General features: G+C 38.3%; 1 long non-coding RNA gene across 1 annotated transcript in view; it reads left to right on the top strand.

Moving 5' to 3' along the window:
* Positions 1-13169, top strand: part of LOC130544368 (uncharacterized) — an 83212-nt gene that overhangs the window by 23386 nt on the left and 46657 nt on the right. The window contains exon 2 of the long non-coding RNA XR_008960594.1: positions 7599-7687. This is a non-coding gene — a long non-coding RNA (uncharacterized LOC130544368). The remainder of the gene's footprint in view (positions 1-7598; positions 7688-13169) is intronic.

Here is a 13169-nt window from a genome sequence, read left to right as displayed (position 1 = left end):
GGATCCCCTTTCTCCACATCCTCTCCAGCAATTGTTGCTTCTTGCCTTGTCAAGTTTTGCCATTCTAACTGGCATAAGGTGGTATCTTAGTGTGGTTTTGATTTGAATTTCCCTGATGGCTAATGATTTTGAACATTTTTTCATGTGTCTGTTAGCCAACTGTATGTCTTCATTGGAAAAGTGTTCATATCTTCTGCCCATTTTATGATTTGTTTATTTGTTTCTCACGTATTGAGTTTGAGAAGTTCTTTGTAGATCTTGGATACCAGTCTTTTATCTGTAGCATCATTTGCAAATATATTCTCCCATTCCGTGGGCTGCCTCTTAGTTTTTTTGACTGTCTCCTTGGCTGTGCAGAAGCTTTTGATCTTGATGAAGTCCCACAAGTTCATTTTATCTTTTGCTTCTCTTGCCTTTGGGGATGTGTCATGAAAAAGGTTGCTTTGGCCGATGTCGTAGAGGTTGCTGCCTATGCTCTCCTCTAGGATTTTGATGGATTCCTGTCTCACATCGAGGTCTTTCATCCATTTGGAGCTTATTTTTGTGTATGGTGTGAGAGAGTGGTCAAGTTTCATTCTTTTGCATGTAGCTGTCCAAATTTCCCAGCACCATTTATTGAAGAGACTGTCTTTTTTCCACGGGATGTTTTTTCCTGCTTTCTCAAAGATTAGTTGCCCAAAGAGCCGAGGGTCCATTTCTGGGCTCTCTATTCTGTTCCATTGGTCTATGTGTCTGTTTTTGTGCCAGTACCATGCTGTCTTTGTGATCACAGCTTTGTAGTACAGCTCGAAATCCGGCATTGTGATGCCCCCAGCTTTGTTTTTCCTTTTCAACAGTTCCTTGGCGATTTGGGGCCTTTTCTGTTTCCATACAAATTTAAGGACTATTTGTTCCAGTTCTTTGAAAAATGTCCTCGGTATTTTGATCGGGATAGCATTGAAAGTTAGATTGCTCTGGGTAGCATGGACATTTTAACTATGTTAATTCTTCCCATCCATGAGCATGGAATATTTTTCCATCTTTTTGTGTCTTCCTCAATGTCTTTCAAGAGTGATTTATAGTGTCTAGAATATAGATCCTTTACGTCTCTGGTTAATTCCAAGGTAACGTATGGTTTTTGGTGCTATTGTAAATGGGATGGATTCCCTAATTTCTCTTTCCTCGGTCTCATTATTCGTGTATAGAAATGCAACTGATTTCTGAGCATTGATTTTGTATCCCGCCACATGACTGAATTGCTCTATAACTTCTAATAGTTTGGGAGTGGATACTGTTGGGTTTTCCATATAGAGTATCATGTCATCTGCGAAGAGAGACATTTTGACTTCTTCTTTGCCGATTTGGATACCTTTTATCCCTTTTTGTTGCCTGATTGCTGTTGCAAGGACTTCTAGTACTATGTTGAATAATAGTGGTGAGAGTGGGCATCCTTGTCGTGTTCCTGATCTTAAAGGAAAGGCTTCCAGCTTTTCCCCATTGAGAATGATATTTGCTGTAGGCTTTTCACAGATGGCTTTTATGAGATTGAGGAATGTACCCTCTATCCCTACACTCTGAAGGGTTTTAAACAGGACAGGATGCTGTATATTCTCAAATGCTTTTTCTGCATCAATTGAGAGGATCATATGGTTCCTGAGTCTTTTCTTGTTGATATGATGTATCACGCTGATCTATTTGCGAATGTTGAACCACGCTTGCATCCCAGGGATGAATCCCACTTGTTAATGATGGATAATCCTTTTAATGTACTGTTGGATTCTATTAGCCAGGATCTTGTTGAGGATTTTGGCGTCCATATTCATTAGGGAAATCGGTGTGTAATTCTCCTTTTTGATGGGGTCTTTGCCTGGTTTGGGGATCAAGGTAATATTGGCCTCATAGAATGAGTTTGGTAGGTTTCCTTCTGTTTCCAGTTTTTGAAATAGAGGAGAATAGGTATTATTTCTTCTTTGAATGTTTGGTAGAATTCCCCAGGAAAACCGTCCGGGCCTGGTCTTTTGTTATTTGGAAGGTTGTTTATCACTGACTCAATCTCTTCATAATTAATTGGCCTGTTTAAAAAATCAATTTCTTCCTGTTTCAGTCTTGGTAGTTTTTAGGTTTCCAGGAAGGCCTCCATCTCTTCCAGATTGCTTAACTTATTGGCATATAGCTGTTGATAAAATCCTTCCAATTTCATTGGTGTTGGTTGTGACCTCTCCCTTTTCATTCATAATTTTATCAATTTGGGTCCTTTCTCTATTCTTTTGGATAAGTCTTGCCAGCGGTCTGTCAATTTTATTGATTCTCTCAAAGAACCAGCTTCTAGTCCTGTTGATCTGCTCTATTTTACTCCTGGTTTCTAATTCATTGATTTCTTCTCTAATCTTGGTCAGCTGCTTCCTCGTGTGTGGATTAGGCCTGTCCCTCTGTTGCTGTTCCAGCTTCTTGAGGTGAGAATATAAAAACTGCATTTTAGATTTTTCTGTTCCTTTGAGTGAGACTTGGATGGCTATGTATTTCCCCCTTAGGACTGCCTTTGCAGTATCCCATAGGTTTTGGACCACTGTGTTTTCATTCTCGTTGGTCTCCATAAATTGTTTAAATTGATTTTTGATTTCCTTGTTTATTGAGTCATTCCTGAGCAGGATGGTTCTTAGTCTCCAAGTGTTTGAGTTTCTTCGAAATTTTTCCTTGTGGTTGAGTTCCAGTTTCAAAGCGTTGTGGTCTGAGAATATGCAGGGAATAATTTCAGTCTTTTGGTATCGGTTGAGACCTGTTTTGTGTCCCAGAATATGGTCTATTCTTGAAAATGTTCCATGGGCAATAGAATAGAATGAGTATTCTTTGGTTCTGGGGTGTAGTGTTCTATATATATCTATGAGGTCCAACTCGTCGAGTATGGCATTCAAAGCTCTTGCTTCTATGTTGGTTTTCTGCTCTGGTGCTCTGTCTATTGCTGATAGTGGAGTGTTGAGGTCCCCTACTATGAATGTATTTTTATCTATATGTCTCTTTATTGTGGTTAAGAGTTGGCTTGTGTATCTTGCTGCTCCCCTGGTGGGGGCATATATATTTGTAATTGTCATATCCACTTGTTGGATACATCCTTTAAGAATAATATAGTGCCCTTCTGTGTCTGTAACTATAGTCTTTAGTTTAAAATCCAATTTGTCTGCTATGAGAATTGCTACCCCAGCTTTCTTTTGAGGTCCATTGGCGTGAAAGATGGTATTCCATCCCTTTACTTTCAGTCTGAATGTATCTTTAGGTTCAAAATGAGTCTCTTGTAGACAGTAAATGGATGGGTCATGTCTTCTTATCCAATCTGCAACCCTGTGGCGTTTATGGGAGCATTTAGGCCATTTGCATTGAGACTGATTATTGAGAGATATGATTTTAATGTTGCCCTGCTGCCAGTAAAGTCTTTGTTTCTATAGATTGTGACTTTCTGTTCTGTATCACTCTTGGGGCCTTTTTACTTTTATAGAACCCCCCTTAATATCTCCTGTAGGGCTGGTTTCGTGGTTACGAAATTGGTCAATGACTGGCGATTCTGAAAGGTCTTTATTTCTCCATCGATTCTGAATGACAGCCTTGCTGGATAGAGGATCCTTGGCTACATGTTTTTCTCTGAAAGAGCTTTAAAAGTGTCCCCCCAACCCTTTCTCTCATTCCAGGTCTGTGTAGACAGGTCTGACGTAATTCTGATACCTTTGCCTTGGTACCTGAGAAATTTCTTTGCCCTGGCCGCTTTCAATACTGTATCCTTGGATCTAATATTTGCGAGTTGCACTATGACGTGACGTGGCATAGGTTTGTCGTGGTTGAGCTTGGGAGGGGTCCCCTCTGCCTCTTGGATATGAATGTTTGTTTCCTTTGCTAGATTAGGGAAGTTTTCAGCTAAAATTTGTTCAAATATTTCTTCTAGACCTCTGTTTTTCTCCACCCCCTCGGGGAAGCCGATGATTCTGACATTGGAACGTTTCATTGAGTCAGTAATCTCCCGTAACCTACATTCCTGAGTGTGGATTTTTTTGAGTCCAGACTCTATTTTAGCTTTTTCTTCTACTAACCCATCCTCCAATTCGCTGATACGTTCTTCTGCCTCACTCACCCTGGCCGTCAGAGCCTCTAGTTTTGACTGCATTTGGCTCATAGAATTTTTAATTTCTGCCAGATTTGCTCTCATTTCCACCTTAGAGATTCTATATTCTCATTAATATTTTCATTAATACTTTTTTCAAGTCTACACATCATCTTGACCATTGTTACTCTGAATTCCACTTCTGATAAGTTGGTTATATCCATATCTGTTGGTTCTGTGGCAGAGGCCACAGACTTATTGTCTTTTCTTTGCTGAGGGGGAATTTCTCCCCGTCATTCTGATGAGGAGAGGTTGCAGGGTTGTCCAGAGCCCAAATTATTGACCGGGACCCAGGCCGTGCACCCTTGTTTTATAGGGATCTTAGAGATGTGGGCTTCTTGATTTTTCAGCCTGCCTTCTGGGGGAAGGTCCTGCCGCGCCGATACTCAGGCAACCCTGTTTGAGTAGAGTCTCCGTGTCCCCTGCGAGGGGGGATGGGGATGGGCACACTGTGAGCCGGTCTTTCCAGGCTTTTGTTCTCTGGCGGCTTTCTCTGGCGGTTTGCTGTGCCTCTTCTGAGAGTCAGAGCAGCAGTGGCCGAATCTCAGCCTCTGTCTCAGAACAGAGGGATTGCAGACCATTCTCCACTGATGTTCTGGCCACTTTAATTCCGTTACCTTGGTGCTGCTCAACCCTGCAGCAAGCGTCCCGGGATGTGCGCCCCACACCCGGCGTCCCAGCCTTCACTTCCAGGGCGGGCACGCCTCTGTCCTTTGTGTTTCTAACACTGCCAGCTGTCAGCTGCCCCCGCGCGCGCTCCCGGAACTTCCGGTCTCAGTCTGGATCCAGTGAGCGCATAGGAGCTCCGTTTCAGTCTGGTGGCGCACACTCCCCGGCCCACAGTCTCAGTCTGCTGTTTCGCGGGTGCCGGTCTGGAGTCCGCCCGCTCCCCTGTTCAGGTGGCTACCGCTTCCCGGTGCCTGAACGCGGCGGCTCCCTCCCCCTTCCGTTTATCTTCCAATATCTGTGCGCGGTTTCATGGCTCCCCAGTTCATACCTCAATACTCAGCGCTGGAGATGTTCATTTGTAGAGATCCAGATGCATCTTCCTGCGTCTCAGGCTGATTCCGTGGATATTCAGGATGGTGTGGTACCTATCGAGCTCGACTCAGGGACCAGCTGAAAAAGAGGTCCCCTACTCCTCTGCCATCTTAACTCCCTCCCTTCTGCCCATTTCTTAAATAGATTATGTGGTTTTTTTGGGTGTTGAGTTCAATAAGTTCTTTATAGATCTTAGATTACGAGCCCTTTATCAGGTATGTCATTTGCAAATATCTTCTCCCATTTTGTAGGCTGCCTTTTAGTTTTGTTGATTGTTTCCTTTGCTGTGCTGAAGTTTTTTATTTTGATTAAGTCCCAGTAGTTTATTTTTGCTTCTGTTTCCCTTGACTCTGGTGATGTATCTAGTAAGAAATTGCTATGGCTGAGGTCAAAAAGATTTCTGCCTGTGTTCTCCTCAAGGATTATGACGGTTTCCTGTCTCACATTAGGTCTTTCACCCATTTTGAATTTATTTTTGTGTATGGGGTAAGAAAGTGGTCCACTTTCATTCTTCTGCATGTGGCTGTCCAGTTTTCCCAACACCATTTGTTGAATAGACTGTCTTTTTTTCCATTAGATATTCTTCTTTGTTGAAGATTAATTGACCGTATAGTTGTGGGTCCATTTCTGGGTTTTCTATTCTAATTCATTGTACTGTGTGTCTGTTTTGGTGCCAGTACCATCTGTCTTGATGACTCTGACTTTGTAATATAGCTTGAAGCCTGAAATTGTGATGCCTCCATCTTTGCTTTTCTTTTTTCAGTATTGCTTTGGCTATTCAGGGTCTTTTCTGGTTCCATACAAATTTTAGGATTGTTTGTTCTAGCTCTGTGAAAAATGCTGGTGGTATTTTGATAGGGATTGCTTTAAATGTGTACATTGCTTTGGGTAGTGTAGACATTTTAACAGTGTTTTTCTTCCAATCGATGAGCATGGAATGTTTTTGCATTTCTTTGTGTCCTCTTCAGTTGCTTTCATAAGTGTTCTATAGTTTTCAGCATACAGATCTTTTACCTCTTTGGTTAGGTTTATTCCTAGGTATCTTATGTTTTTTTGGTGAAATTGTAAATGGGATCAATTCCTTGATTTCTTTTTCTGCCATTTCATTATTGGTGTATAGAAAAGCAACAGATTTCTGCACATTGATTTTATATCCTGTGAATTTGCTGAATTCATGTATCAGCCACCAAAATATGATCTGAGATCATTGAGTCCAATAGTCAAGAAAGAATTCTTGAGATGTCTTCAGTGCAAAAAGTGTGGTTTTATTATATCACAGGGACAGGACTTGGGGGCAGAAAGAGCTCACTATAAGTGTGAGGAGTGACTTATTACTTTTAAATTTGGAGGATGGGGAGGGTAGAGATAACCTAAGTCTCTAAAGGGAGTTCTGCATGTTAAAGAAGAGTTATAGGATCCTGGGTGTCTGGCTACTGTCAAGACATGGTTGTTTGTAGTGTCTAGCAAAAGATTAATATTAGGCAGCCGTAAGTTCCTTGAGGAATATCACACATAGCCCACTTCTGGGGGGGGGGGGGGTTGTAGGTATTAGCTTGTGCTTTGCCCTCAACTTGCCTTTTGCTCCCTCATCATTACCATTATGGTGATATTACTCCCCATCTCAATCTCGTGTTTTCTTGTGTTGCCTTTTGACAGTCTTACTTTGGTATTTTGTTTATTTACTCATTCAGTACGTATTTATTGAAGAACTACTATATGTATGCTTTCTGTTAGGAGTGATGCACAGTTGTGAAAATAAAGTTTTCATTGTTGAAAAAATAAAATTTTGGAGAATGACTTTGTGATATGCAGTATAACTGAGGGGAACTAAATCTCAAAGAATAGTATTAAAATGGCATGACATGGGGGCGCCTGGGTGGCACAGCGGTTAAGCGTCTGCCTTCGGCTCAGGGCGTGATCCCGGCGTTATGGGATCGAGCCCCACATCAGGCTCTTCTGCTATGAGCCTGCTTCTTCCTCTCCCACTCCCCCTGCTTGTGTTCCCTCTCTCGCTGGCTGTCTCTATCTCTGTCAAATAAATAAATAAAATCTTAAAAAAAATAAAATAAAAAAAAAATAAAATGGCATGACGTACCCAGTTGTTACCACTCTATTCACCATAATCTGATTCTGGTAGCCATGCAGCATTCAATCCATCCGCATGAAACTCATCTTTGCAAAAACAAATACCTAAGGTTATATGCAGTCTAGCTGAAAAGACAGTAAACCATAGATAGAAAAATCATGTATTTTGTTATATTAAAAAAACATACAGCAGGATACTAGAAATCAGGAATTTGAGCAGAAGAAATGGGATGGATTGAATTTCAAATAGAGTGTTCTAATTTACCTAATGCTTTAAAATTTATGTCAAGTCAGATTCTTATTTTTTTTTATCATCTAAATGATGTGTATGCTCCCTTTTTTTCAGTTACATACTTAACAGTATAAAAGATGGAGCAGTTTGCTGAATTTGGGGAGAGATTTCAGCATTCTATAAAGGAAATTCACACCTAAAATGTAAGTACTGAGTATTTTAAGTATCAGAATTAAGTCATTACAAAGTCATTAGTCCTTGAAGCACTTACTAAAAGTTGGATTCACTACCATAAAATGGCTGCTTTCACCACCAATCCACTAGTATTCAAGACTAAAATACATCTTCCTTAAACTTGAACTACATGCATGCGGTCCCTAGATGACTTTGCCCAAAGCCGCTGCCTCACACATGATACAGGAAAATGATTGACTGGCTTCCCATACATTAACATATTTTTTCCTTACAGATATTGGTAAGTTTTAGGTTAATGGTACCATGAGATATTTAAAACATAGGTTTCCTATAGACTTAAGTACTCTTGAAATAATTAAATGATTCTAATTTCCTCTCTGTTCCTTCCTTCCTTTCCTTCTCTCTCTCTTTCATTCTCCCTTCTTTTTCCCCATCTTTTCCATCCTTTTGTCACTTTTTTTTCCAAGTCAAAAAGTTGGTTCTTCCCCATGTGATCCATTCAGAAGTGTCAGTGATATAAAATATTATCTTTTTTATGATATCAAATCCAAAAGAATAAAAAATGTAAGGATCCCAGCAACTCTATGACTTACTCAAAACTATTTGTCCATCAATATCTCTTTAAAATTTTTTAAGTAATAAACAATTTCCCTTTTTCTTAAAGCTGTATATCCAAATCCAGATACTTTTCTTTAGCCTCGCTGTTCTCTTGAAATTAAGACTCTGATAACCTGATGTCTACATATCCTAAAATTGCACATTACAGGCAAATGGACACTGTAGTCCTCCTGGCTAGCAGATAGTATTATGGCATTGACCCCTTTCTATTGTCTGTTGAATGACAGCTTTATGTTCTTCCATGGCTATTTGGGATAATCATGTGGAAAATCATTACATATGATGCATGTTTAATCAAGGAACTATCAAAATTCCTGTGTCTTTTAGATTAGTTTGGAGGTAACTTAAACCCATTCTGAAAACCAACCAGCAGTTAGTAGTAAAATAGAGAGCATGTAAGTCTCCTGTGTAAATAGGTTTTGAACAACTACCATAAATAGAAAGCAATTTAATTTGAATTTCAACATAATTACTGTTTATAAATATATATCTTAAGTTATATATTAATAAGGAACAGATTCTTTTAATATCAAAAAGAATATACCATTTAATTTTGATTTTTAATGAAATAAAAAAATAAAAGTACAATTTTACAAATCTGATCTTTAGGGCATTAAATAGAATGGATTTCTATGAATACAATAATATAGAAGTTTATGGCAAAGTTCTCTAGTGTAATAAAATCTTTTGGATTTTTCTATAATAAAAATGAGTACCACATCATTTAAAGTCATTGCCCATGGATCTTCTTTTGTCTTTTAATTTTTCTGTAAGTTAAATGAAAGCTTTTTGTCTTCTCTGACACAGACTTTTCCCTCAGCAGGCAAAACTTTGAGAAATACATTAGGTACAGATGATTAAATTATCTTTCATGAGTATGAGCTTCTGCATGCAAAATAAATTTAAATGTGTATACAGTTACCTGTAATCTGAAATGAAGTACATGTTGTTCGTGAACTTATTTGCTCTCCCACATGAAGATTTTTTACGGGGTAACTGACTCCAATTAGAAACAGTTCATAAATTGCTGCTACTCAAACTTACCAGTTTTTATAAGCAAAACGGAAGAAAATCTTTCTGCTCTTCTTTTAAAAAATTCAAGATTTTGAAATCTGTTTGCTCTCACCATAACTTTTAAAGACCTGATTTTATGAGCAATTAAGAGAAATTTTACTCATTTATAGAAATTACATTAACCAGGAAAGCATGAGGTGTTTTTCATAACTCTCTGTCGTTCTTTGCCTCTCCTAACAATAAAGATTCCCAGCCAACTAGTAACGAGTTTCTTTTAACACTAATATTTCAAATTTTTGGCTGTTCTAAGTTTCTCTAGTGATAATATCATTTAAAATGTAATTGTTGCACTCAAATATTTACTTTATTTCCTTGAACTATTAAGTTTTCATGAGATGCTCATAGAATCTTTTGTTTCATGGACCATAAATAAACCCCCAAACCACCACTTCAGCACATTTCTAATTGTAATGCACCGTGTAATGTTATAGGCCATTATACAGATGTTTTCTGTTATTGTTAGGTGGCAGACAGTGACATTGAAATGTGTGTTTGCATTACAGAGATAGTGCGAACTCAATCATGAGTCTTAATGTAATAGTTTTTTCACTCCAGAAACCCAAATTTATTTCGCTGTGTTTGCCCTTCAAGTAAGCTGTTGTATTTGAATTCTTCAGAATAACAACCCAAGCCCTGATTTCCCTGAGTTAAATACAAATAAGTAGATAAGAATGGTTCTCTGATTCATACTTTACTGTGTATCTTTTCATAAGAGATTCAACAATTGATATAAGGCATACTGTTGATGTGGAAAGTTCTTAAGTTAAATTACTTGGGTTTAAAATAAAACAGTGCTATCCTCCCTGTCTCTAAAATAAGACTAGAATCTGACATGGGTTGTTGTTTTTTTTAATTTCTGTATATGGTTTTTTTTTTAATAATGATTTTTTATTATATTATGTTAATCACCATATAGTACATCCCCGGTTTTCGATGTAAGGCTCGATGATTCATTAGTTGTGTATAACACCCAGTGCACCATGCAACATGTGCCCTCCTTACTACCCATCACCGGACTATCCCATTCCCCCACCGCCCTCCCCTCTGTAGCCCTCAGTTTGTTTCTCATAGTCCATAGTCTCTCATGTTTCATTCCCCCTTCTGATTACCCCCCCTTTCTTTATCACTTTCTTCCCCTACTGATCATTCTAGTTCTTATGTTCCATAGATGAGAGAAATCATATGATAGTTGTCTTTCTCTGCTTGACTTATTTCACTTAGCATTATCTCCTCCAGTGCCGTCCATGTTGTAGCAAATGTTGAGAACTCATTCTTTCTGATAGCTGAGTAATATTCCATTGTATATATGGACCACAACTTCTTAATCCAGTCATCTGTTGAAGGGCATCTCGGCTCCTTCCACGATTTAGCTATTGTGGACATTGCTGCTATGAACATTGGGGTGCATATGGCCCTTCTCTTCACTACGTCTGTATCTTTGGGGTAAACACCCAGTAGTGCAATGGCTGGGTCATAGGGTAGCTCAATTTTTAACTTTTTAAGGGACCTCCACACGGTTTTCCAGAGTGGCTGTACCAACTTGCATTCCCACCAACAATGTAGGAGGGATCCCCTTTCTCCACATCCTCTCCAACAATTGTTGTTTCTTGCCTTGTCTATTTTTGCCATTCTAACTGGCGTAAGGTGGTATCTCAGTGTGGTTTTGATTTGAATTTCCTTGATGGCTAATGATTTTGAACATTTTTTCATGTGTCTGTTAGCTCTGTATATGGTTCTAGTTATCTTTATGTGGAATGAATGAACCCTGAGTACAGATGAAGGTATCCCCACTCAAAACGCGTAACGTACAAACTTATTTCAGAACTAACCTTTTCCTTGTAAAGAAAAAAACCCAAGTGTTGGATGTTAGTAATCCATTATTTGGTGGCTGGAGAATGAACCAGGCTCACTTTAAGGTCATAATATACTGGCTTTTTACTCTCAGTTAAAAGTAAAATGTTTCAAAGGAAAGAATATAGGGAACACTAAGAGGTCTAAGTACAGTCCATGTCAAGTTTTTTCATCTCTAACAATGACAAATTGATAACATTGTTATGAGGTCACTAGTATCAGGTATTATGCTGAGGACTTTCTGGGTATTTCTTCCCTGAATCCTCAAAACAACACAATGAGGTAGCAACTCTCATTGAACACTCAACTAAGTGCTTTATTTTAATTATTTTATTTAATCATCAAAACAAATGCATAATAGTTTTATTATTTTCCTTCTAATGAGAAAACAGAATGATTATATAATTTATAAGATCTTTGTAGTAGTTTTCTCTTGCCAAATAACAAACCACTACAAACTTAGGGGCTTGTACCAAACACCCATCTATTAGCTAACCAAGGTGTCAAGGATTTTACTTTCTTTCTTAAAGTTAATTGAGTGGTAACATAACCTAATCACAGGAGTAATATCTCATCATATTCATAGTCTTGGGGATTATTCAGATTGTGTACACAGTGGAGCAGTAATCTTGAGGGATATTTTAGAATTCTGCTTTTACAACAGTCTCCTAGTCAATGGAGAGAAGACATTTCAAACTAAAATCTCAAATGGCAAAGTCCTAGCTTAGCCATTTCTCAATTCTAGACAGGGAAGACAAGGAATCTATAGGTTCTCTGGAGTTGCTTCAAGGAGTGAATGAGAAAGATTTATTTTACTTTTTTTTAAGATAAAATTGAAATATAACCAATTAGTTTCAGGTATATAACATAATGATTTGGTATATGTATATATTATGAAATAATCAGTGAAATATGTCTAGTTAACACCCTTCATCACACAGCTACAAATTTTCTTGTGATGATCTAGTCTTTTAGCAACTTTCAAATACACAGGACAATATTATTGACTATAGACACCATGCTATATATTACATCTTCATGACGTATTTATTTTATAACTGTGAGTTTCTCCCTTTGACCATCGTAACCCATTTCACCAACCCACAGCCCCTACCTCTGGTAACCACAAATAGATTCCCTGTATTTATGGGCCGGCCTTCCTTCCTTCCTTCCTTTCTCTCTCTCTCTCCCCCCTTTCTTTTGTCTCTTTTGTCTCTTTTCTTTCTCTTTTCTCTTTGCTTGCTTTTTCTTTCTTTTCTTTTCTTTTCCTTCTTTTTCTCTTTCTTTCTCTCTTTCTTTCTTCCTTCCATTCCTTCCTTCTCTTCCTTCCCTCCCTCCCCTACCCTCCTTTCCTTCCTTCCTTCCTTCCTTCCTTCCTTCCTTCCTTCCTTCCTCCCTCCCTTCCTTCCTTCCTTCCTTTTTTTCTTTCTTTCTTTCTTCTTTCTTTCTTTCTTTCTTTCTTTCTTTCTTTCTTTCTTTCTTTCTTTCTTTCTCTCTTTCATTTCACATATAAATGAAATCATACAGCATCTGTCCTTCTTGTCTAACTTATGTCACTTAGCATAATGTCCTCAAGGTCCATCCCTGTTGTTGCAAATGATAAGATTTCCTTTTGATTTATGGCTAAATAGTATTCCTGTGTGTGTGTGTGTGTGTGTGTGTGTGTGTGTACACATACATATGTATATGCATAAATATATATGCATGGGTATACATATAATATTTTCTTTATCCTTTCATCCATCAATGGACACCTAGGTTATTTTCATGTCTTGGCTATTATCAATAATGCTGTAAGGAACATGGGGGTACAGATGTCTTTTCAAGAAATTATTTTTATTTCCTTCAGATAAACACCAAGAGGTAGAATTGCTGGATCAGAGGGTTGTTCTATTTTTAAATTTTTGAGAACTCTCCATGCTATTTTTTGTAGCTGCCACATTTTAC

Source organism: Ursus arctos, unplaced genomic scaffold (assembly GCF_023065955.2).
Source record: "Ursus arctos isolate Adak ecotype North America unplaced genomic scaffold, UrsArc2.0 scaffold_20, whole genome shotgun sequence".
NCBI lineage: Eukaryota > Metazoa > Chordata > Mammalia > Carnivora > Ursidae > Ursus > Ursus arctos.
This window is presented reverse-complemented; position numbering and strand designations above follow the sequence as displayed.